This window comes from Nerophis ophidion, linkage group LG02, assembly GCF_033978795.1.
Source record: "Nerophis ophidion isolate RoL-2023_Sa linkage group LG02, RoL_Noph_v1.0, whole genome shotgun sequence".
NCBI lineage: Eukaryota > Metazoa > Chordata > Actinopteri > Syngnathiformes > Syngnathidae > Nerophis > Nerophis ophidion.
Window position 1 is genome coordinate 61,909,903 of NC_084612.1, and position 24,000 is coordinate 61,933,902.

General features: G+C 39.9%; 1 protein-coding gene across 5 annotated transcripts in view; it reads left to right on the forward strand.

Moving 5' to 3' along the window:
- The window catches only part of atp2b2 (ATPase plasma membrane Ca2+ transporting 2), a 342,244-nt gene that overhangs the window by 63,114 nt on the left and 255,130 nt on the right, over window positions 1-24,000 (forward strand). For 2 of the 5 annotated variants that reach the window (XM_061888058.1, XM_061888049.1), the window contains exon 1: window positions 12,875-13,109. The exons of 1 other annotated variant lie outside the window; for it this stretch is intronic. The gene's annotated coding sequence lies outside the window, so the exon portion shown is untranslated. Of the gene's footprint in view, window positions 1-12,874; window positions 13,110-24,000 lie in introns of those variants that run through there. 2 more of the 5 variants (XM_061888045.1, XM_061888035.1) reach the window with 2 other exon arrangements.

Consider the following 24,000-nt stretch of genomic DNA (forward strand, 5'->3'; position numbering starts at 1 on the left):
TCATTTATGTCACCACATGACCATTGCTGGAGAAATACAATACAGAAAAACATTTACAGACACTGGTCATTGAAACACATCAAGAGTGTACAAAACGGGTTATTTTCTGGCGCATTTAAATGGTAAATGGGTTATGCTTGTATAGCGCTTTTCTAATTTTCAAGGTACTCAAGGCGCTTTGACACTATTTCCACATTCACCCATTCACACACACATTCACTCACTGATTGCGGCAGCTGCCGTGCAAAATCCCTACTCAGTGGCCTAGTGGTTAGAGTGCCCGTCCTAAAATCGGTAGGTTGTGAGTTCAAACCCCGGCCGAGTCATACCAAAGACTATAAAAATGGGACCCATTACCTGCCTGCTTGGCACTCAGCATCAAGGGTTGGAATAGGGGGTTAAATCACCAATGATTGCTGGGCGTGGCCACCGCTGTTGCTCACTGCTCCCCTCACCTCCCAGGGGGTGATCAAGGGTGATGGGTCAAATGCAGAGAATAATTTCGCCACACCTAGTGTGTGTGTGACAATCATTGGTACTTTAACTTTAACAAACCACGAGCCATCAGGAGCAAGGGTGAAGCGTCTTGCTCAAAGACGCAACGGACTTGACGAGGTTGGTAAATGGGGATTTTACCAGGAGCCCTAAGGTTGCTGGGACCCCCACTCTACCAACCGTACATTTTTAATCATTTAAAAATCAATAAACCCGCATCGGCAATTAAAACATATCTCATGTGGTACTGTCAAAACTAAAATTGCAACAAAAAAAATTAAACGTGAAAAAAAATAAAGAAATTAAATATTTGAACTTACAACTTAATTTTACTATTCGTAGTCGGTTGATTCAAGATTTCATCGCCGACGTCGTCTCACAAGATGTAGTTTCTCTTTAAATATCCTTCTTGAAAATGGCCTTGCAAATATATATCTGCCACCTAATCAACGCTTTGTTCTCCTTTGTGGGCCAACACTTCTTGCTTCCTGCTAAGTTGCAACTGGTGATTGGGTACTCACTTTGGAATGACAAGTGAGTATCCAATCACAGTATCGTTAACATCAGGCTACTTAGACAGACTACTGTCAACAACTTGTGATCTAATTGGCTATCGCAACTGTCTATCAACTGTATGTGCTCTCAATTTCATCCGCTAGTATCCAATCACAGGATGCGTAAATGTCAGTGTAGAGGTTGCCCTCTAGTGGGTTCCTCAGACCACCAACCACTGCCAGGAGAGCCCGGAACTCTGGGTATAACACTGTTTTATTTTCACCCAATGGTGCAAAGTCATTTGCTTTTCAGTACAGTGTCTTTCCCACATCCATGTCTCTCAACAGCACCTCCAACTACAACTACTCGTTTCATCACGGCTGCTCCTAATAAAGGCGACAGGTGATTAGCTAACAAGTCCCACCTGGGCCATCGACGCACCTATCGCTGTGTTCGAGGTTGGTCCTGGCACACCCCGTTTCGCGGCAGGCTCGCAGGCCACGCCCCCCTCCGCAGTCACGTTCTAGGTGAGGCCAGCTAGACGGCCTTACTGACAACACCTCGTGATCTGATTGGCTATCGCAATTGTCTATCAACTGTATATGTCTGTTCACTTACAATGCTCGAATGCCCCGTACTGTTGATTCTGAAGGCCCCGGGCAGATTTTGTACAGCATGGCAACATCAGCTAGATGAATTCTGTTTGGATACAAATTAAAAATAGCCGCTTGAGCTGTAGCATCTTGTTTTCAAGGGGGTCCAAACACAAATACCAAATTTTCTGGACCATAGGCCGCACCGGATTACAAGGTGCATTAAAGGGGTCATATTGTGATTTTTTTTTTCTTAATTTAAGTATTTTCCTCGTGATCTACGTAACATGTAATGGTGGTTCTTTGGTCAAATTGTTGCATCTATGATGTTTTAGAGATTTTCTTCAAGCCGCTTTGTGACAGTCGCTTCCGGATGTGCCGTTTTGTGGGCGGTCTTATTTACGTGGCTCACCTCCGGCATTGTCTTCTCCCCATCATCTTTGTTGTAGCGGTGTAGCGTGCAAGGACGGGAGTGGAAGAAGTGTCAAAAGATAACTGTTTTAATGACATTCAGACTTTACTTCAATCAATAACGGAGCAGCATCTCCTCATCCATGGCTCACTAGTGCAACAACAAGGCTGGAAATGTGTCCCGTGAATAACAAAAATGTCTTGGGTGAATAATCTACACTCACTACACCGGTATTTTTTTAGCGCTTTCATGGCGAGTTTACTGACAGATGTAAGTAGGAACTTTACACTACTTGATATTAAAAATGGCAACAGCAGAGGATGAATGTCCCATAACAAGAAGATAGTGAAAAAGAAGAAGATTAGACTACTGTCGACATGGACTACAAAGGCGGATGTGTGCAAATTTTCGGTACTTATGCAGACCTTATATACACATCAATAGGTACCAGAAGGTACAAAAACTTGGGTGTGCATAATATTGTGAAAGAAAACACCAGCTAATATGTCTGCTAATGGGTACAATTCTGTGGTCCTTATTCACACACCATAGTAATACTTGTACCTCTGACTACGATAGCCTTAATGGGCCGACAAGCGGTGCGGCTTCAAAGTCATACTAAAACATTTTGACAGATTTTTTAGAACCGTGTGTAATCTTTGTTATTTTCAATGGAACATTTAAAGGTTTTGGGGTTTACTTGAGTCATAGTGCAGTCTACATGCATTTCTTATGTGTGACTACCATCTACTGGTCACACTTATCATTGCACCATGTACCAAATGAAATTGCTTCAGGTCGGTAAGCACAACCAGAACATTTCCATACATTGGGCGCAATATTTATTTTTGAGAAAATGAAAGGATTTTAAGTGCGCCTTGTAGTCCGAAAAATACAGTATAGAAAAACACAAAACATACATTGCAACCAAATACAATCAGACGCAAAAACACACTGCTCTACCACTTCCACAGCACCCCCGCATCACACCCACTCACACACCTGGACCCTTCGGTGTCGTCAAACTACAGGCCAATTTCTAAGATGCCATTTTTATCAAAAATACTAAATAAGGTGGTATATACCACCTTATTTCAAATGAGATTTGCGAAAAATTTGAATCAGGTTTTAAATCTCATCACAGCAGAGAAATAAGCTATTGATAACCTTCTTTTAATAGCTGACGATAGTAGCTCAACGGTATTGATCCTTTTAGATTTGACGGCAGTATTTGACACTGTTGATCACAACATTTTAATATCTCATCTTGAATCTTGTGTTGGCCTTAAAGGTACGGTCCTAAAGTGGTTACAATCCGGTCTGACGGACAGGTCTTTTACTGTCGACCTCCATTAAAGGTCCCTCTAACTTGTGGGGTGCCTCAAGGGTCAACCTTGGACCCAGTTTTGTTCTCCCCTTACATTTCCCCCATTAGGATACATTTTTAAGAAACAACATAATCTTTCATTTCTTTGCAGATGATGTCCAGATATGTTTACCTTTTAATTCCAAAACTGCTCTATTTCGTTGTGTACAAGAAGTAAATGACTGGATGTCTATTAATCATTTTTGGCGAGCCCGATCTCTTTCTTTGGTCCAAAATAATCATACTGCCCTCCTTATGCAACAAGTCTTGGTGTTGATGCTTTTTTAAACTTGACAAGTAAGTAAGGTCAGTGGTAAAAAACTGCATTCTCCCAGTTTAGACTTTTCCAGAAGGTAAAGTCTTACCTCCCCATAAAAGCTATAGAGACAGTCTTGCATGCACTAATAACATCCAGCTCAGACTACTCCAACTCAACATACATTGGCACTAACCAGCTTACAACCGGTCCAAAAGGCAGGAACGAGGAAACATGACCACATCACTCCCGTACTGGCTTCTGTCCACTGGCTGCCCGTTGTTTTTAGAATTTGGTTGAAGAGTTTATTTGTTTTTTTTAAATCCCTCAATGGGCTGGCTTCACCTTTTATATCTGACCTGGTAATTCTGCATTCCCCGGTCAGAGCTCCAAGGTCATCTGACCAGTGCTTTTTAGAATGCCCAAGATCGAGACTGAAGACTAGAGAAGACAGAGCTTTTGCAGGAGCAGGCCCTAAACTTTGGAACGCTCTGCGTCTGAATCTCAGAGCGACATCTCTCGACACTTTTAAATCTTCCTTAATTGCGCTGGCTGGATTTATGTGTAAAATTGTTTATTTTAATAAAGTTTTAAAATGTGTTTTATATATAGAATATTTTGTATTTATTGTGATTTTTATTATTTTTTTTAATCTTTTTTGCATTTTAACTACCTTTGATTTTGTATATTTATACATATGTATATATATATGTGTGTGTGTATGTATGTATGTATGTATGTATGTATATATATATGTGTACATATGTATGTAGTGTATATATGTATGTATGTCTGTACATGTGTATACATTTATGTGTGTATATACATGCATGTGTATATACATGCATGTGTATATACATGCATGTATGTATATACATGTATGTTTGTATATACATTTATGTATGTATATACATGCATGTATGTATATACATGTATATTTATTTATACATGTATGAATGTCTATGTATGTATATGTTTGTATATATACATATATATATATACATACAGTGTATATATATATATGTACATATATACGTATATGTATATATATATATATATATATATATATATATATATATATATATATATATATACAGTATATATATATAATATCCACATATAGAACAGGAGAACTCACGTGTTTTTAGGAATTTGAACTGACCTTGGTGGGGCTGGTATAGGGTGCCATTCACGGGCCGGATTTGGTCCCCGGGCCGCCAGTTAAACATCCCTGACCTATGGGGTATATTATTCAACCTTTTAATAGTACTCCTATTATACACACACACACACACACACACACACACTTGTTGCCAACTATCTTTTCTGGGTGAAAACGATGGAAAAAAAACTTGCCATACTTTCGTCTTTCTTTGGGCCTTGTTACACGTTGAAACCTTTTAAATGTCCAGTTTTTTTCACCTATTTCACACCCATGATGACGAGAAAAATCCTTGCAACACACACACACGCACACATACTTGTATTGTTTTCTTCTTGAGACCTCCGAAAAATGCCTATATTTTTAGGACCACTCTTTTTAGATATATACAGATTTGTATTTACAACACTAATAATATATACATACTATGCACATATGAAAAAGGTTAGTGTCACACCCCGCCTCGGGTGAAGGTAATGTAACCTTTGCAAACCAGACTTCAAATCAAGGGTGGCAAGGCACGCAGTTGGCCACAGTTTACAAACATTTATTGAAAATCCCAAAAATTGTCAAGAAGTGAACAACAACAGGAAAACAAAGCACCCACAAACTCTTGCTCAGGACAGAAAACCTCCTCTGGCAGTGACAGACAGCAGACTGGCAGAAAAATGGCATTTTACCCAGTTAAATAGTCCATAGCCCCGCCCACAAGCTGGGACCAATTTGACAGGGGGAATAAAAAAACCAAAACCGTTATTTTGTAATTTACACCATAAATAACCATCACATGTCTAAAAAGTATTCACATTGTACTTTTGTACACCGTGTATTCAGGCTTAGACAACACAACTTTCAAATGTCCAATGTCCCCCAGCAACACCCAGTTACTTTCTCTAATGGTTTGGTCCAAATTAGGCCTAATTAGTCAAAGCAGGTGTGCTCACCTACATAAAGCCCTCAGCCCCCACCCTGACTCTTTTAGCCACGCATTCAGAGCCATGGTGAGTGACAGGTTACAATTTGTTTGTTGAGCATGCTTTCCACTGGTGATGGGTTGATGAGGCGTCATGTATCGTTTTGACACATTGCAAAACTGTATTGGTACTGTGTCAATACTGTGTCACTAAATACTGACATCTGCTGGACATTAAAAATCCCTACGGGCAACCTATGGACCGACTCAACTGACACTGATTTTATGACCTAGTACAGGGGTGCCCACACTTTTTCTGCAGGCGAGCTACTTTTCAATTGACCAACTCGAGGGGATCTACCTCATTTATATATATCATTTATATTTATTTATTTATGAAAGATACATTTTTGTAAACAAGTTAAATGTGTTTAATGATAATACAAGCATGTGTAACATATATAGATGTCTTTCTTTCACGAAGACAAGAATATAAGTTGGTGTATTACCTGATTCTGATGACTTGAATTGATTGGAATCAGACAGTAATGATAACGCCCACATTTTCAAATGGAGGAGAAAAAAAGTTGTCCTTTCTGTACAATACCACATGAACGTGGTTGGTTTTTGGCATCTAATTCATCCAGCTTCCATACACTTTACAAGAAAAACATTGGCGGCAAATTCCGTAGCTTGCTTGACATTCACGGCACCCGAGGGTCTTGTGAGATGACGCTGGCTGCTGCCAGTTCATTATTATGAAAAAATGACAGAGAGGAAGGCGTGAAACACTTTTTATTTCAACAGACTCTCGCGCCGTACCTTCCGTCAAAACTCTAAAGGCCGACTGCACATTTCCTATCTTCACAATAAAAGCCCTGCTTCATACTGCCTGCAGTCGGCCTTTAGAGTTTTGACGGAAGGTACGGCGCGAAAGTCTGTTGAAATAAAAAGTGTTTCTCGCCTTCCTCTCGGTCATATTTTCATAATAATGATCTGGCAGCAGCCAGCGTCATCTCACAAGACCCTCCGGTACTGTGAATGTCATTTAAGTGACGTCTTGGTGAAGATTGATGATCACTAATTTTTAGGTCTATTTTTTTTTTAAAAGCCTGGCTGGAAATCGACTGACACACCCCCCGCGGTCGACTGGTAGCTCGCGATCGACGTAATGGGCACCCCTGACCTAGTATATACAATAATATAAACCAAGTCATTGTATTTCATTTAGGATTATTTCATATCTTCATTTATTTAAATTGGTTGTAATTGGTTTTAATCTTCTTTATTTACTTCAAGTTATTACAGTATGTCTCTCTCTCTCTCTCCCCCTCTCTCTCTCTCTCTCTCTCTCTCTCTATATATATTTTTTTTTTTTAATTAATTTTGACCAAAGGAGGCGGATTTCAATTTCTTACACAGTGGAAAAGGGGGTAGTGCGTCTGCCTCACAATACGAAAGTCCTGAGTAGTCCTGGGTTCAATCCCAGGCTCGGGATCTTTCTGTGTGGAGTTTGCATGTTCTCCCCGTGAATGCGTGGGTTCCCTTCGGGTACTCCGGCTTCCTCACACTTCCAAAGACATGCACCTGGGGATAGGTTGATTGGCAACACTAAAATTGGCCCTAGTGTGTGAATGTGAGTGTGAATGTGAGTGTGAATGTTGTCTGTCTATCTGTGTTGGCCCTGCAATGGGGTGGTGACTTGTCCAGGGTGTACTCCACCTTCCACCTGATTGTAGCTGACATAGGCACCAGCGCCCCCCACGAACCCAAAGGGAATAAGCGGTAGAAAATGGATGGATGGACACACTTGTTATTACATATGTTGGCCAGAGGGGAGTAATTCAATTTTTTTACACACACTTGTTATTTCATATGTTGACCAGAGGGCTTGCACTTTTAAAACCGACACACAGTCAATTTGAAAAATTCCTCCTTTTTGGGACCACCCTCATTTTGTTAGATTTCACCACCAGGGGTGCAAATGAAATCTCATTTTTTTGTTTTCTGTAATGTGCTTAAGGCCGATGACAAACGAGTCACGGACCACAGATGGCCCCTGTGCCGCACTTTGGACAACCCAGCTGTAGAAGCTAACTGTTAATGGCCACTATAGTCTTAGTACCGTAGTGTACTTGTTCATCGTACGGTCACATATGGGACGTGGGTTGTCTTACGTCTGCTCCGAAAGTCGTAAAATCAGTTGTTTTTTATGGGGATGAATAGGGAAGTCCTTCCTTAGGTCTTGTTTTATCATATATTGCTGCCTTTGCACCTGTCAACGCTTACTTATGCATGTGCATTAAATCAACAAAAAAAAAAATCCAGACTTTGGAGCAATGTTCACGGACTCTGGTATTTGGCTCTCTATTAGATGCAATGGTTTTTCCGTATTGGGACCATGATTTCGTTCAAAACTTGTTCAACCTGTTCTTATATGACGGTACTTTTCTTAGTTGATGTCTCAAGAAGGGTAGAAATACAAGAACACACACAGAAACACACATTCTTGTATTTTTTACCTTCTTGAGACCTCCGAAAAATGCCTACCTCTTAAGGACCACCGTTTCTGGATATATAAAGACTTGTATTTACATCATTAATAATATATAAATACTATGCAAATATAAAAAAGGTAAGCTTGTAGTTATTTTATTTTTTGAATTTTTTGTTTGTGATTTTTAATTTTCATTATTTACTTCAAGTTATTACAGTATGTTTCTATATACATATTTGTTTATTAAAAAAAATGGCCAAAGGGGGCACTTTTAAATTTCTTACACGCACTTGTTATTTCATATGTTGACCAGAGGGGTTGCACTTTTAAAACAAACACACAGTAAATTTGAAAAAATCCTCCTTTTTGGGACCACCCTCATTTAATAAATTTCACCACGAGGGGTGCAAATGAGATCTCTATTTTTTGTTTTCTGTAATGTGCTTAAGGCTGATGACAAACGAGTCACGGACCACAGATGGCCCCTGTGCCGCACTTTGGACAACCCAGCTGTAGAAGCTAACTGTTAATGGCCACTGTAGTCTTAGTACCGTAGTGTATTTGTTCATCGTACGGTCACATATGGGACGTGGGTTGTCTTACGTCTGCTCCGAAAGTCGTAAAATCAGTTGTTTTTTATGGGGATTAATAGGGAAGTCCTTCCTTAGGTCTTGTTTTATCATATATTGCTGCCTTTGCACCTGTCAACGCTTACTTATGCATGTGCATTAAATCAACAAAAAAAAAATCCAGACTTTGGAGCAATGTTCACGGACTCTGGTATTTGGCTCTCCACTAGATGCAATGGTTTTTCCGTATTGGGACCATGATTTCGTTCAAAACTTGTTCAACCTGTTCTTATATGACGGTACTTTTCTTGGATGATGTCTCAAGAAGGGTAGAAATACAAGAACACACACAGAAACACACATTCTTGTATTTTTTTTACCTGCTTGAGACCTCCGAGAAATGCCTACCTCTTAAGGACCACCCTTTCTAGATATATAAGACTTGTATTCACATCATTAATATTATGAAAATACTATGCAAATATTAAAAGGTAAGCTTGTAGTTATTTTATTTTTTGAATATTTTGTTTGTGTTTTTTAATCTTCATTATTTACTTCAAGTTATTACAGTATGTTTCTATATACATATTTGTTTATTTAAAAAAAAATGTCCAAAGGGGGCACTTTTAAATTTCTTAAACGCACTTATTATTTCATATGTTGACCAGAGGGGGAGCACTTTTAAAACCGACACACAGTCAATTTGAAAACAATCCTCCTCTTTGGGACCGCCCTCATTTTGATAGATTTCACCACCAGGGGTGCAAATTATATCTCTATTTTTGTTTTTTGTAACGTGATTAAGGCCGATGACAAACGAGTCACGGACCACAGATGGCCCCTGTGCCGCACTTTGGACAACCCAGCTGTAGAAGCTAACTGTTAATGGCCACTATAGTCTTTGTACCTTAGTGTATTTGTTCATCCTACGGTCACATATGGGACACGGGTTGTCTTACGTCGGCTCCGAAAGTCGTAAAATCAGTTGGTTTTTTTTGGGGATGAATAGGGAAGTCCTTCCTTAGGTCTTGTTTTATCATATATTGCTGCCTTTGCACTTGTCAACGCTTACGTATGCATGTGCATTAAATCAACAACAACAAAAAATCTAGACTTTGGAGCAATGTTCACGGACTCTGGTATTTGGCTCTCTATTAGATGCAATGGTTTTTCCGTATTGGGACCATGATTTCGGTCAAACCTTGTTCAACCTGTCCTTATATAGACGGTACTTTTCTTAGTTGATGTCTCAAGAAGGTAGAAATACAAGAACACACACAGACACACACATTCTTGTATTTTTTTACCTGCTTGAGACCTCCGAAAAATGCCTACCTCTTAAGGACCACCCTTTCTAGATATGTAAGACTTGTATTCACATCATTAATATTATAAAAATACTATGCAAGTATTAAAAGGTAAGCTTGTAGTTATTTTATTTTTTGAATTTTTTGTTTGTGGTTTTTAATCTTCATTATTTACTTTGTTATTACAGTATGTCTCTATATACATATTTATTTATTTAAAAAAATGGCCAAAGGGGGCACTTTTAAATTTCTTACACGCCCTCGTTATTTCATATGTTGACCAGAGGGGGAGCACTTTTAAAACCGACACACAGTCAATTTGTAAAAAATCGTCCTATTTGGGACCACCCTAGTTTTGATAGATTTCACCACCAGGGGTGCAAATGAGCTCTCTATTTTTCGTTTTCTGTAATGTGCTTAAGGCTGATGGCAAACGAGTCACGGACCACAAATGGCCCCTGTGCCACACTTTGGACAACCCAGCTGTAGAAGCTAACTGTTAACGGCCACTATAGTCTTTGTACCTTAGTGTATTTGTTCATCCTACGGTCAGATATGGGACGCGGGTTGTCTTACGTCGGCTCCGAAAGTCGCAAAATCAGTTGGTTTTTTTTGGGGATGAATAGGGAAGTCCTTCCTTAGGTCTTGTTTTATCATATATTGCTGCCTTTGCACTTGTCAACGCTTACGTATGCATGCACATTAAATCAACAAAAAAAAAAATCCAGACTTTGGAGCAATGTTCACGGACTCTGGTATTTGGCTCTCTATTAGATGCAATGGTTTTTCCGTATTGGGACCATGATTTCGGTCAAAACTTGTTCAACCTGTTCTTATATGACGGTACTTTTCTTAGATGATGTCTCAAGAAGGGTAGAAATACAAGAACACACACAGAAACACACATTCTTGTATTTTTTACCTTCTTGAGACCTCCGAAAAATGCCTACCTCTTAAGGACCACCGTATCTGGATATATAAAGACTTGTATTTACATCATTAATAATATATAAATACTATGCAAATATAAAAAAGGTAAGCTTGTAGTTATTTAGTTTTTTGAAATTTTTGTTTGTGTTTTTTAATCTTCATAATTTTTTATTTTGTTATTACAGTATGTTTCTATACACATATTTGTTTATTTTAAAAAAATGGCCAAAGGGGGCACTTTTAAAATTCTTAAACGCACTTGTTATTTCATATGTTGACCAGAGGGGGAGCACTTTTAAAACCGACACACAGTCAATTTGAAAACAATCCTCCTCTTTGGGACCACCCTCATTTTGATAGATTTCACCACCAGGGGTGCAAATGAGATCTCTATTTTTGTTTTTTGTAACGTGCTTAAGGCCGATGACAAACGAGTCACGGACCACAGATGGCCCCTGTGCCGCACTTTGGACAACCCAGCTGTAGAAGCTAACTGTTAATGGCCACTATAGTCTTTGTACCTTAGTGTATTTGTTCATCCTACGATCACATATGGGACACGGGTTGTCTTACGTCGGCTCCGAAAGTCGTAAAATCAGTTGGGTTTTTTTGGGGATGAATACGGAAGTCCTTCCTTAGGTCTTGTTTTATCATATATTGCTGCCTTTGCACCTGTCAATGCTTACTTATGCATGCGCATTAAATCAACAACAAAAAAAAATCCAGACTTTGGAGCAATGTTCACGGACTCTGGTATTTGGCTCTCTATTAGATGCAATGGTTTTTCCGTATTGGGACCATGATTTCGGTCAAAACTTGTTCAACCTGTTCTTATATGACGGTACTTTTCTTAGATGATGTCTCAAGAAGGGTAGAAATACAAGAACACACACAGAAACACACATTCTTGTATTTATTACCTTCTTGAGACCTCCGAAAAATGCCTACCTCTTAAGGACCACCGTTTCTGGATATATAAAGACTTGTATTTACATCATTAATAATATATAAATACTATGCAAATATAAAAAAGGTAAGCTTGTAGTTATTTTATCTTTTGAATTTTTTGTTTGTGGTTTTTAATCTTCATTATTCACTTCGTTATTACAGTATGTCTCTATATACATATTTATTTATTTTTAAAAAATGGCCAAAGGGGGCACTTTTACATTTCTTACACGCACTTGTTATTTCATATGTTAACCAGAGGGGTTGCACTTTTACAACAGACACACAGTCAATTTGAAAAAATCCTCCTTTTTGGGACCACTCTCATTTTGATAAATTTCACCACCAGGGCTGCAAATGAGATCTCTATTTTTGTTTTTTGTAACGTGCTTAAGGCCGATGACAAACGAGTCACGGACCACAGATGGCCCCTGTACCGCACTTTGGGCAAGCGAGCTGTAGAAGCTAACTGTTAATGGTCACCATAGTCTTTGTACCGTACTGTATTTGTTCATCGTATGGTCACATATGGGACGTCTGCTCCGAAAGTCGTAAAATCAGTTGTTTTTTTGGGGGGGATGAATCGGGAAGTGCTTCCTTAGGTCTTGTTTTATCATATATTGCTGCCTTTGCACCTGTCAACACTTACTTATGCATGCGCATTAAATCAACAACAAAAATATCCCGACTTTGGAGCAATGTTCACGGACTCTGGTATTTGGCTCTCCATTAGATGCAATGGTTTTAAAGTATTGGGACCAGGATTTCGGTCCTAACTTGTTCACCAGTCCTCATACGAACGGTAGTTTTTCTTGCTGATGCAGAAATACAAGAACACACACACACACACACACACACACACACACAGCACCCCCCGCTGTCCGCCGACATGGTACAGGCTGTGCGTTGAGACGGCCCCAGCTGAGGTGGCAGCAGCACAGGGAGAGAGAGAGCTGCTCCCAGCCAGTCTCCACACACACACATACATACACACACACACACCTACACACACACGCACACACACATACACACACGCACACACACACACACACAAATTGCCGTGGTGGTTAGTCCGCCGCTGCCACCACCGTCGGCGCCGCATGTGTCGGTGTGCTCACAGGTGGATTGCAAGACCGTGGGCGACTGTACTGTAACCTTGATGTCATGTAAGTAGGCGGCGGTCCTGTTGCATGGCTGTGAGATCATGCATGCACGGTGCTGCATTGCTGCGCATCCTTTCTAGTCGCCAGTGCAGGTGTGTGTACGTGTGTGTGTGTGTGTGTGAGAGAGCGACTGACACTTGGCAATGCCTTTGAATGGTTTTCTTCACTGGACTTGGCGTCCATTTAAAGCTCACTGTTAAGACAGGCTGAAGACTGATTGATTGATTATCCGTCCTTTCTATTGGCAAGCTGGGAAGGCAGCGTGACCTTAAGCATAATAAGGTCCAGCGCCTGGCCATCAAGACCACTGTTTTTTTTTTTCTTTTCTCCTGCATTGTGGTTTTATGTAAACCGTAAAGATTGAGGGTCATAGAGGTCAAATCGCCTCCATGCCTTTTTTTTTTTTTTTATACGCTTAAATGTGTTTTTTCTGATGGTTTCGTTGGATGACAGCATGCGGACATCCAGCCAATGATTTTTTTTGACATGTCTGATCAATCAGACCTTTACGATCCCCCAAGACATGCGGACATTTGTCCATCCCTGTTGTAAAACTCTAATCGGTGCCTGCAAGGGTATGATGAGGGTTAACTATTCTAACTTTCGATCATAGAAATGCAAAACAAAAAAAAGGACATGGACTGGAAACAAGGAATCAATCCATCCATCCATCCATCCATCCATCCATCTTCTTCCGCTTAGCCGAGGTCGGGTCGCGGGGGCAGCAGCCTAAGCAGGGAAGCCCAGACTTCCCTCTCCCCAGCCACTTTGTCCAGCTCTTCCCGGGGGCCCCGAGGCGTTCCCAGGCCAGCCGGGAGACATAGTCTTCCCAACGTGTCCTGGGTCTTCCCCGTGGCCTCCTACCGGTTGGACGTCCCCTAAACACCTCCCTAGGGAGGCGTTCAGGTGGCATCCTGACCAGATGCCCGAACCACCTCATCTGGCTCCTCTCGATGTGGAGGAGCAGCAGCTTTACTTCGAGTTCCTCCCGGATGGCAGAGCTTCTTACCCTATCTCTAAGGGAGAGACCCACCACCCGGCGGAGGAAACTCATTTCGGCCGCTTGTACCCGTGATCTTATCCTTTCGGTCATGACCAAAAGGTGAGAATGGGAACGTAGATCGACCGGTGAATTGAGAGCTTTGCCTTCCGGCTCAGCTCCTTCTTCACCACAACGGATCGGTACAGCGTCCGCATTACTGAAGACGCCGCACCGATCCACCTGTCGATCTCACGATCCACTCTTCCCCCACTTCCGAACAAGAATCCTAGGTACTTGAACTCCTCCACTTGGGGCAGGGTCTCCTCCCCAACCCGGAGATGGCACTCCACCCTTTTCCGGGCGAGAACCATGGACTCGGACTTGGAGGTGCTGATTCTCATTCCGGTCGCTTCACACTCGGCTGCAAACCGATCTGCTTAGAGCTATAGATCCCGGCCAGATAAGGCCATCAGGACCACATCATCTGCAAAAAGCAGAGACCTAATTCCGCGGCCACCAAACCGGAACCCCTCAACAAGGAATCCCAATTATTAATATTTTCAGTCTAAATCAGAGGTGTCAAACTCATTCAAGGCCGGCATGGAGGAAAATGTATTACCGTAATCGCCAAAATCATGGCATGATAACTTAAAAATGAAGACAACCCCAGGTTGTTCTCTTTGTTTTACTTTGGCCAAAAAATACAAAAATTATGAAAACTTACAAATTACAAACTCTAAGGCAAAATGCAAGTTTGTTGAAAGTTCTGCAGAAATTGGTGCGGCTTTAAAAACACAATGAGTTTAGACTAGAGATGTCCGATAATGGCTTTTTTGCCAATATCTGATAGTCCAACTCTTAATTACCAATCCCGATATCAACCGATACCGATATATACAGTGTTGGAATTACCACATTATTATGCCTAATTTTGTTGTGATGCCCCGCTGGATGCGTCAAACAATGTAACAAGGTTTTTCCAGAATAAATCAACTCAAGTTATGGAAAAAAATGCCAACATGGCACTGCCATATTTATTATTGAAGTGCATTATTTTTCTTAACATGCCTCAAAACAGCAGCTTGGAATTTGGGACATGCTTTCCCTAAAAGAGCATGAGGCGGATGAGGTGGGGTTGGGGGGGGAGGTGTATATTGTAGCGTCCCAGAAGAGTTAGTGCTGCAAGGGGTTCTGGGTATTTGTTCTGTTGTGTTACGGTGCGGATGTTCTGCCGAAATGTGTTTGTCATTCTTGTTTGGTGTGGGTTCACAGTGTGGCGGATATTTTAAACAGTGTTAATTAAAGTTGTTTATGCGGCCACCGTCAGTGTAACCTGTATGGCTTTGGACCAAGTATGTGGAGCATTCACTTGTGTGTGTGAAAAGCCGCAGATATTATGTGACTGGGTCGGCACGCAAAGGCAGTGCCTTCTAAGGTTTTTTGGCACTCTGTACTTCTCCCTACGTCTGTGTACCTCTCCATACAGCGGCGTTTTAAAAAGACATACATTTTACTTTTTGATGCCGATATTTTCCGATATTACATTTTAAAGCAATTATCGGCCCATAATATCGGCAGTCCGATATTATCGGACATCTCTAGTTTAGACTTCGTTCCAGTGTATCTACAAAGCCAGGATTAAGTCACTGGGATTGAACAAAATAAAACACATGTAAACTCACCGAGGTATCACGTACTCACGTATCAATCCAGTGCTGACTCAACAAACCGTAAGAAACGGAGGTAAAAACTAATCAAAAGGGTTAAGTTCACTTTTCTCGTGTTTGACAGAGACATTTTTGGGGAATAAGGGTGCAAAAATAACGACGTGTTAGAAGAAAACTGTGGTTGATGCCTGGAAGGGTATGATGAGGGATTACTATTCTCACATTTTGATCGTCGAAATGCAAAACAAAAAAAGGACATGGACTGGAAACAAGATTTTAGTTTTCTCTAAATCCCAATTATTAATATTTTCTGTTTAAATAGCCACTTCAAGGCTTGTAGGTACTCGGCCACTGTGGGGTGCCTAAAAGGGTTTGATAATGCTCAACTATTTTGGTGTCCCCTGACAACTTTTGATAAGGTACATGTGACAACACCAAACCAAAAAGTGTAATGTACCAAGCTGGACAGCATTAATAGAAATGTGGAACCCAATTAGCTGGGCGTCTAAAAGGGTATGATGAGGGTTTTTAACTTTTGTTCATAAAAATGGATATTTAAAAAAAGCCAAGACTGAAAATAAAGTTTTAGTTCTTTCTGAATTCTTATCATTGATATTTTCTATCCTAACAGTTATATATCCTGCTGTAGGCCCTTTGAGTACTCGACCATTGTAGTTGACACCCTTTCATTGGGGTGCCTAAAAGGATATGCTGAGTGTCTAATATTTTGGTGTCCCCTAAAGTGTTTTGATAATGTACATGCAAAAACGCAAAACAAAAAAGTGTAACGTACCAAACCATACATCATGGTGGAAAAATGCTACCCCATTAGCTGGGTGTCTAAAAGGGTATGATGAGGGCCAACTAATTTAAACTTTCGATCATAGAAATGCAAAACAAAAAAGAACATGGACTGGAAACAAGGTTTTAGTTCTTTCTGAATCCCAATTATTAATGTTTTCTGTTTAAATAGCTATATATCCCACTTCAAGCCTTGTAGGTACTCAACCACTGTGGGGTGCCTAAAAGGGTATGATAAGGAGTCAACTATTTTGGTGTGCCCTGACAACTCTTGATAAGATACATGTAAAAACGCGAAACAAAAACGTGTAAAGTATCAAGCTTGACATCATAATAGAAATTTAGAACCCAATTAACTGGGCGTCTAAACGGGTATGATGAGGGTGAAACTATTTTTAACTTTTGATCATAAAAATGCAAATTAAAAAAGTACCAAAACTGAAAATACGGTTTTAGTTACCTCTGAATCCTTATTATTGATATTTTCTATAGCAACAGTGTATCCTACTTCAAGCCTTTTAGGTATTCCACCATTGTGGTTGGCACCTTATCATTGGGATGCCTAAAAGGGTATGATAAGGGTCAACTATTTTGGTGCCCCCTGTTTTCTATTTATAAAGTGCGAGTAAAAATGCAAAACAAAAGAGAGTAATGCACCAAATTGTACGGTTCGGTGGCAATGTGGAACCCCGTTCGCTGAGTGCATAAAAGGGTATGATGAGGTTGGACTCTTTTTGATAATTTTTGATAATGTACTTGTAAAATGCACATCAACAACAACAAAAAGAGTAAAATATTAAATTGCCAGCATGGTGGAAGTCTGATACTCCATTAGATGGGTGCCTAAAAACGTATGATGAGGGTTTCAGACCAACATTTTGTTATTAATACAGGGTGAGTTTTAAAGTTAGTTTGTGACGAACCCCAAGATGCAGAGATGGAGGCAGGCATGGAGTGAGAAAACCTGATTTAATAAAAATACTAAAACAAGAACAAACCAAAGGGGTACAACAAAAAGCACGCACGAGACGGATAACAAACAAAAAGGCCTAGCGTGGAAGCTAGCAGGTATCGAGCAAGAAAGAGAAGTTGTAATTATAATATGAAAACAAACTTGGAAGCAGGGAACAAAAGACAGTAAGCTACAAACCGCTATCAAATATAGCTTACCGCAACGCTGCATTGACAAGATATGATACGACACGACAGGTAGCAACGACAAGTAGCAACGACAATAATCCAGCACTCGAGCGAAAGACAAAGCAGGTTCAAATAGGAATCGCGCTGATTGACACCAGGTGTGGCCAGGTGCCAATCAGACGCAGCTGAGGGGAAACCGCGCACAGGGGAAAAAACAAACAGGAAACAGACAAAATAAGAGTGCTGACAGGAACTGAGGACAGGAAATACTACACACACACACACACAAAGGAAAAACTAAAAAACAAACAAACTGTCAAGGGCAAGCCTGACAGTGAGGCCATTATTAAGGGGTTAATGAAAAACCTAATTAGATGTCTGATGGGAAGTAAGGGTCAGGAAGAGGAAGAGGCAGATTATGACTTTATGGCAAGAAAAATATATTTTGTTACCCCTCACAATTTTGAAATGCCAAATAAAATAGATGTGGTACACCACAAGCAGAGTGCCTAAGCGGGTATAATGAGGACAACAATGCAGGTGATACGGCAAAATAAAATTTGAATATAAAATTATAATCACACAATGACTCTTGATTATTCGTATTAGAACCACAATTTTGACAATTTCATAACCTCTTTCTGTACTACTGTGGTTGGGTGCCAAACGGGTATGATGAGGAAAAATAAAACAAGGTGACAACTTTTAATGTTTCAAAAAGAAAATGGAATCTAGGATTATTTTCTTACAATAAGTCTTTTTCTTTTAATTTTAGGAAGACAATTCTATAACCCCTTTCTGTCCATTTGGATACTGCACTATTGTGGCACCTTCATAACAAAGGTGCCTAGAAGGGTATGATAGGGATCAACATTTTTGGTGCCCACCGATAGCTTTTGCAGCACAGTATGTCACAGTTGGTTTGATACCTTTCACATACACTATAATGCCAAAAGTATTTTGCCACCTGCCTTGAGTCACATATGAAGTCGAAGTGCCATCCCATTCTTAACCCATAGGGTTCAATATGATGTCGGTCCACCTTTTGCAACTGTTACAGCTTCATCTCTTCTGGGAAGGCTGTCCACAAGGTTGCAGAGTGTGTTTATAGGAATTTTCCACCATTCTTCCAAAAGCGCATTGGTGCGGTCACACACTGATGTTGGTGGAGAAGGCCTGGCTCTCAGTCTCCGTTCTAATTCATCCCGAAGGTGTTCAATCGGATTCAGGTCAGGACTCTGTGCAGGCCAGTCAAGTTCACCCACACCAGACTCTGTCATCCATGTCTTTATGGACCTTGCTTTGCGCACTGGTGCACAGTCATGTTGGAAGAGCAAGGGGCCCGCTCCAAACTGTTCCCACAAGGTTGGGAGCATGGAATTGTCCAAAATGTTTTGGTATCCTGGGTTAGGGTTAGGGTTCCAGTGGAACTAAAGGGCCAAGCCCAACTCCTGAAAAACAACCCCACACCATAATTCCTCCTCCACTTAATTTCACACTCTGCACAATGCAGTCCGAAATGCACCGTTCTCCTGGCAACCTCCAAACCCAGACTCGTCCATCAGATTGCCAGGTGGAAAAGCGTGATTCATCACTCCAGAGAAGGCGTCTCCACTGCTCTAGAGTCCACCTTTACACCACTGCATCCCACGCTTTGCATTGGACTTAGCAATTTATGACTTAGATGCAGCTGCACGGCCATGGAAACCCATTCCATGAAGCTCTCTGTGTACTGTACGTGGGCTAATTGGAAGGTCACACGAAGTTTGGAGCTCTGTAGCCACTGACTGTGCAGAAAGTCGGCAAACTCTTTGCACTATTCGCTTCAGCATCCGCTGACCCCTCTCTGTCAGTTTACATGGCCTACCACTTTGTGGCTGAGTTGCTGTTGTTCCCAAACTCTTCCATTTTCTTGTAATTAAGCTGACAGTTGACTTTGGAACATTTTTTTTAAAATATGGAAAATGGAGAATGATGGGGGGGAAAAATATTTTGTTTTAGTGGGTTTTTTGTTTGAGGACAAATGTAAGACAAACCTTTCAATTTGTTAGAACTACCACTGTTTAATATGTTTGTGTGTATGCTTCCCTGATGATACTGTTTGGCGGACATCGTTTTGTCCTAATAATTTTGGCAGTTTTTGAACTCACCATAGTGTGGATTGTGACACCACAGTTTGTTTACATGTAAAATCTTCCATGCTCATTTTTTTCACCAAATGTTTTATACTGTGCGTGAATGCACAAAATGTGCGCTTTGTCGATGTTATTGACTTGTTGGAGTGCTAATTAGGCATATCTGGTCAGTGCATGACTGCAGACTAATCAGTGCTAACATGCTATTTAGGCTAGCTGTATGTACATATTCCATCATTATGCATCGTTTGTTACTACATTTGAGCTCATTTAATATCCTTTACTTTTATCCTCTGTGTATAATTTATATTTGCATGTCTCATGACACATTATCAGTATGTAAAATTGGCTGCATTTCAGATAGTTGTGGGCCATGTTGTTCCAGACCACAGAAAACATTACCAAGCTTGCCAAAGATTGTAATACAGTAAGTCCATTAGAAGAAGATATCGCCTGCCGTTTCCTTCAACTAGGACACACACATCTATACCTTTGGCCGTTAAAAACCAGTCATTTCCAGGAGTTATCTCACCTTCTGAGTAGCCTCCGATTTACTAATGGTTTCTAATGTTGTAAAAATGTGCCGAATAAATGTTAAGTTTCTAAATTTCTATCAACGAAGATTTGCTTCAGCCTGCGACACATAGTCATTTTGATAGTAGGCTATTATTGCTAATATAGACACTTGCGTCATGTGTTGCCTTCATTATAACACTTATATAAAACTTTAAAAGTCATTTTGATAGTAGGCTATTTTAGCTAATATAGACACTTACGTCATGTTTTGCCTTCGTTATAAGACTTATATAAGACTTTAAAAATCATTTTGATAGTAGGCTATTATAGTTAATATAGACACTTACAGCATGTGTTGCCTTCATTATAACACTTACATAAGACTTAAAAAGTCATTGTGATAGTAGGCTATTATAGCTGATATAGAGACTTGCGTCATGTGTTGCCTTCATTTTAACACTTATAAAAGACTTAAAATATAATTTTGATGTAGACTATTATAGGTAATATAGATACTTGCGTCGTGTTGCCTTCATTATAACACTTATATAAGACGTTTAAAGTCATTTTGATAGTAGGCTATTCATAGCTAATATAGACACTTGCGTCATGTTTTGCCTTCATTATATCACTTATATAAGACTTTTAAAGTCATTTTGATAGTAGGCTAATATAGACACTTTTACCATGTGTTGCCGTCATTATAACACTTATATAAGACTTAAAAAAGTCATGATGATAGTAGGCTAATATAGCTAATATAGACACTTGCGTCATGTGTTGCTTTCATTATAACACTTATATAAGACTTTAAAAGTCATTTTGATAGTAGGCTATTATAGCTAATATAGACGCTTGCGTCATTACCTTCATTATAACACTTTAAAAGTCATTTTGATAGTAGGCTATTATAGCTAATATAGACACTTACGTCATGTGTTGTCTTCATTATGACAAATATATAAGACTTTTAAAGTCATTTTGATAGTAGGCTATTATAGCTAATATAGACACTTACGTCATGTGTTGTCTTCATTATGACAAATATATAAGACTTTTTAAGTCATTGTGATAGTAGGCTATTATAGCTGATATAGAGACTTGCGTCATGTGTTGCCTTCATTTTAACACTTATAAAAGACTTAAAATATAATTTTGATGGTAGACTATTATAGGTAATATAGATACTTGCGTCGTGTTGCCTTCATTATAACACTTATATAAGACGTTTAAAGTCATTTTGATAGTAGGCTATTCATAGCTAATATAGACACTTGCGTCATGTGTTGCCTTCATTATATCACTTATATAAGACTTTTAAAGTCGTTTAGATAGTAGGCTAATATAGACACTTTTACCATGTTTTGCCTTCATTATAACACTTATATAAGACTTAAAAAAGTCATTTTGATAGTAGGCTAATATAGCTAATATAGACACTTGCGTCATGTGTTGCTTTCATTATAACACTTATATAAGACTTTAAAAGTCATTTTGATAGTAGGCTATTATAGCTAATATAGACGCTTTCGTCATTATCTTCATTATAACACTTATATAAGACTTTAAAAGTCATTTTGATAGTAGGCTATTATAGCCAATATAGACACTTACTGTATGTCATGTGTTGCCTTCATTATAACACTTATATACGGCTTTTCATTTTTTTGCGGCTCCAGACAGATTAGTTTTTGTATTTTAGGTCCAATATGGCTCCTTCAACATTTTGGGTTGCCGACTCTATTGTATTTGTCCAAGTTTGAGGGAACAGTTTGTGCAAGGCCCTTGTCTTTTCTTGCCTCCCAGTGCACCAAACTAAGTCTCCAAAGGCATATTTGGACGTGCTTGCTGTGGCACAACAACTTCATCATCTTCTTTGATGTTTTCCTGCATTTTTGCATTTTTTTTTTTTTGCATTTTCCTGTCCTGACATTTCTGTCCCGTTAGCGCACGTGCCATCTCTTCATGCTCAGTGCAGCACATGTCCATCTGTACTAGCTGTTGCTTTAATACTTCTTATGTTGCCATTCGAAATGTCAGGTTATTGATTGGAGCAAATCAGGAGCAGTTGAGGTTGATTGGAAAAGCATAAAAAAAAAAAAAAACGTGATTCAGAAAAAAAAAAAAACGGACCAATATGACCCAGGTCTGGACCCTACTTGTGCTTCTTCTCACTATTGTTTCCGAGGCATTGAAGCAACATTTCAACCTCCACGACGGAGCAGATGAGGCCTTTTTGACAACATAACGTGAATCCCAGAGGCTAAAATGGCTACCGGTGAATCTTTTCTAATCCTTTCCTTTTGTTCCCGTAACAGCTTGATTGAGCTGCTCCACTATAGCCGGCCATTTCAATCGCACCTTATCTCCCAGTAGACAGGCCAATTCAAAGATAGACTAACATCCCATTCTATTTCTAGTCCTTCTTTCTAGGCCTCATGCCCGCTGTCCTACTTTTCCTTAAACCTTCTTCTTCGTGCAGTCTGAATACGCTCGTGCGGAAATATACCACAACTTTTGTCCTTTCGGATCAGCAGTTTTCAAATTTTATGTCGGGTACCCATAATGCATTCAAATGTACCGTATTACCCGGACCATAGGCTGCACCGGATTATAAGGCGCACTGCCGATGTATGAAAGATCTTTTAAAAAAAATCTTTCTTCATATATTATGCGTACCGGATTATAGGACGCATTAAAAGGCGGTCTTATTTACGTGGTTCACCTTCGGCAGCGTCCTTACCCCATCATCTTTGTTGTAGCCGTGTAGCGTGCAAGGACGGGAGTGGAAGAAGTGTCAAAAGGTGGCGCTAACTGTTTTAATGACATTCAGACTTTACTTCAATCAATAACGGAGCAGCATCTCCTCATCCGCCGGAAATGTGTCCCGTGAAATAACTAAAGTTCCTTGGGTGAATAATGTAAACTCACTACACCCATATGTTTTAGATTTAGATTTTAGATTTAAATATAGGTTTATTGGTCCCCGTTGGGGAAATTCATTTTCACTGCCGTACATTCAAACATATAGACATTACACATCACAAAACAAAAATAACAAAAAGACATCATACATGACCAACACATTTACAGGCTTTATCCGATGGGTCGGCTAGGTTCTGTACCTGCGCCCTAAAGGTAGTGGGATTATGTATTTGTGTAGTGGGTGACTGATATCCTGGACTATTGTGTTTGCCAGTCGAGTGGTGAACCTGTGGTTTAAGTCTGAAATGTTGGGTGTGGGTAGGCCGATGATTTTAGCTGCTATGTTTGTAATGCCTGTGAGTTTGGTCCGGTTGGTTACAGAAAGCATGGTGAAAAAACATGTGGAACAGTACAGAAGGATGGGTTAAACAATGCTTTGGTACAGTAATAACAGGGCAACGTATAGTCTTTTAAGTTTTCGGATGGCTGACAGTCTTTGTTGACTTCTTTTTCGAATGTCCGTGGTGTACTGATCAAAGGTGAGTTTATTGTCCAAAATTAAGCCCAGGTATTTAAAAGTGTCAACTGTTTTAACTGTTTGTGTGTTTATAGCGCTTTCATGGCGAGTTTACTGACAGATATAAGTAAGAACTTTACACTACTTTGCATTAGAAATGGCAACAGCGGAGGATGAATGTTCCATAACAAGAAGATGGAGAAAAAAGAAG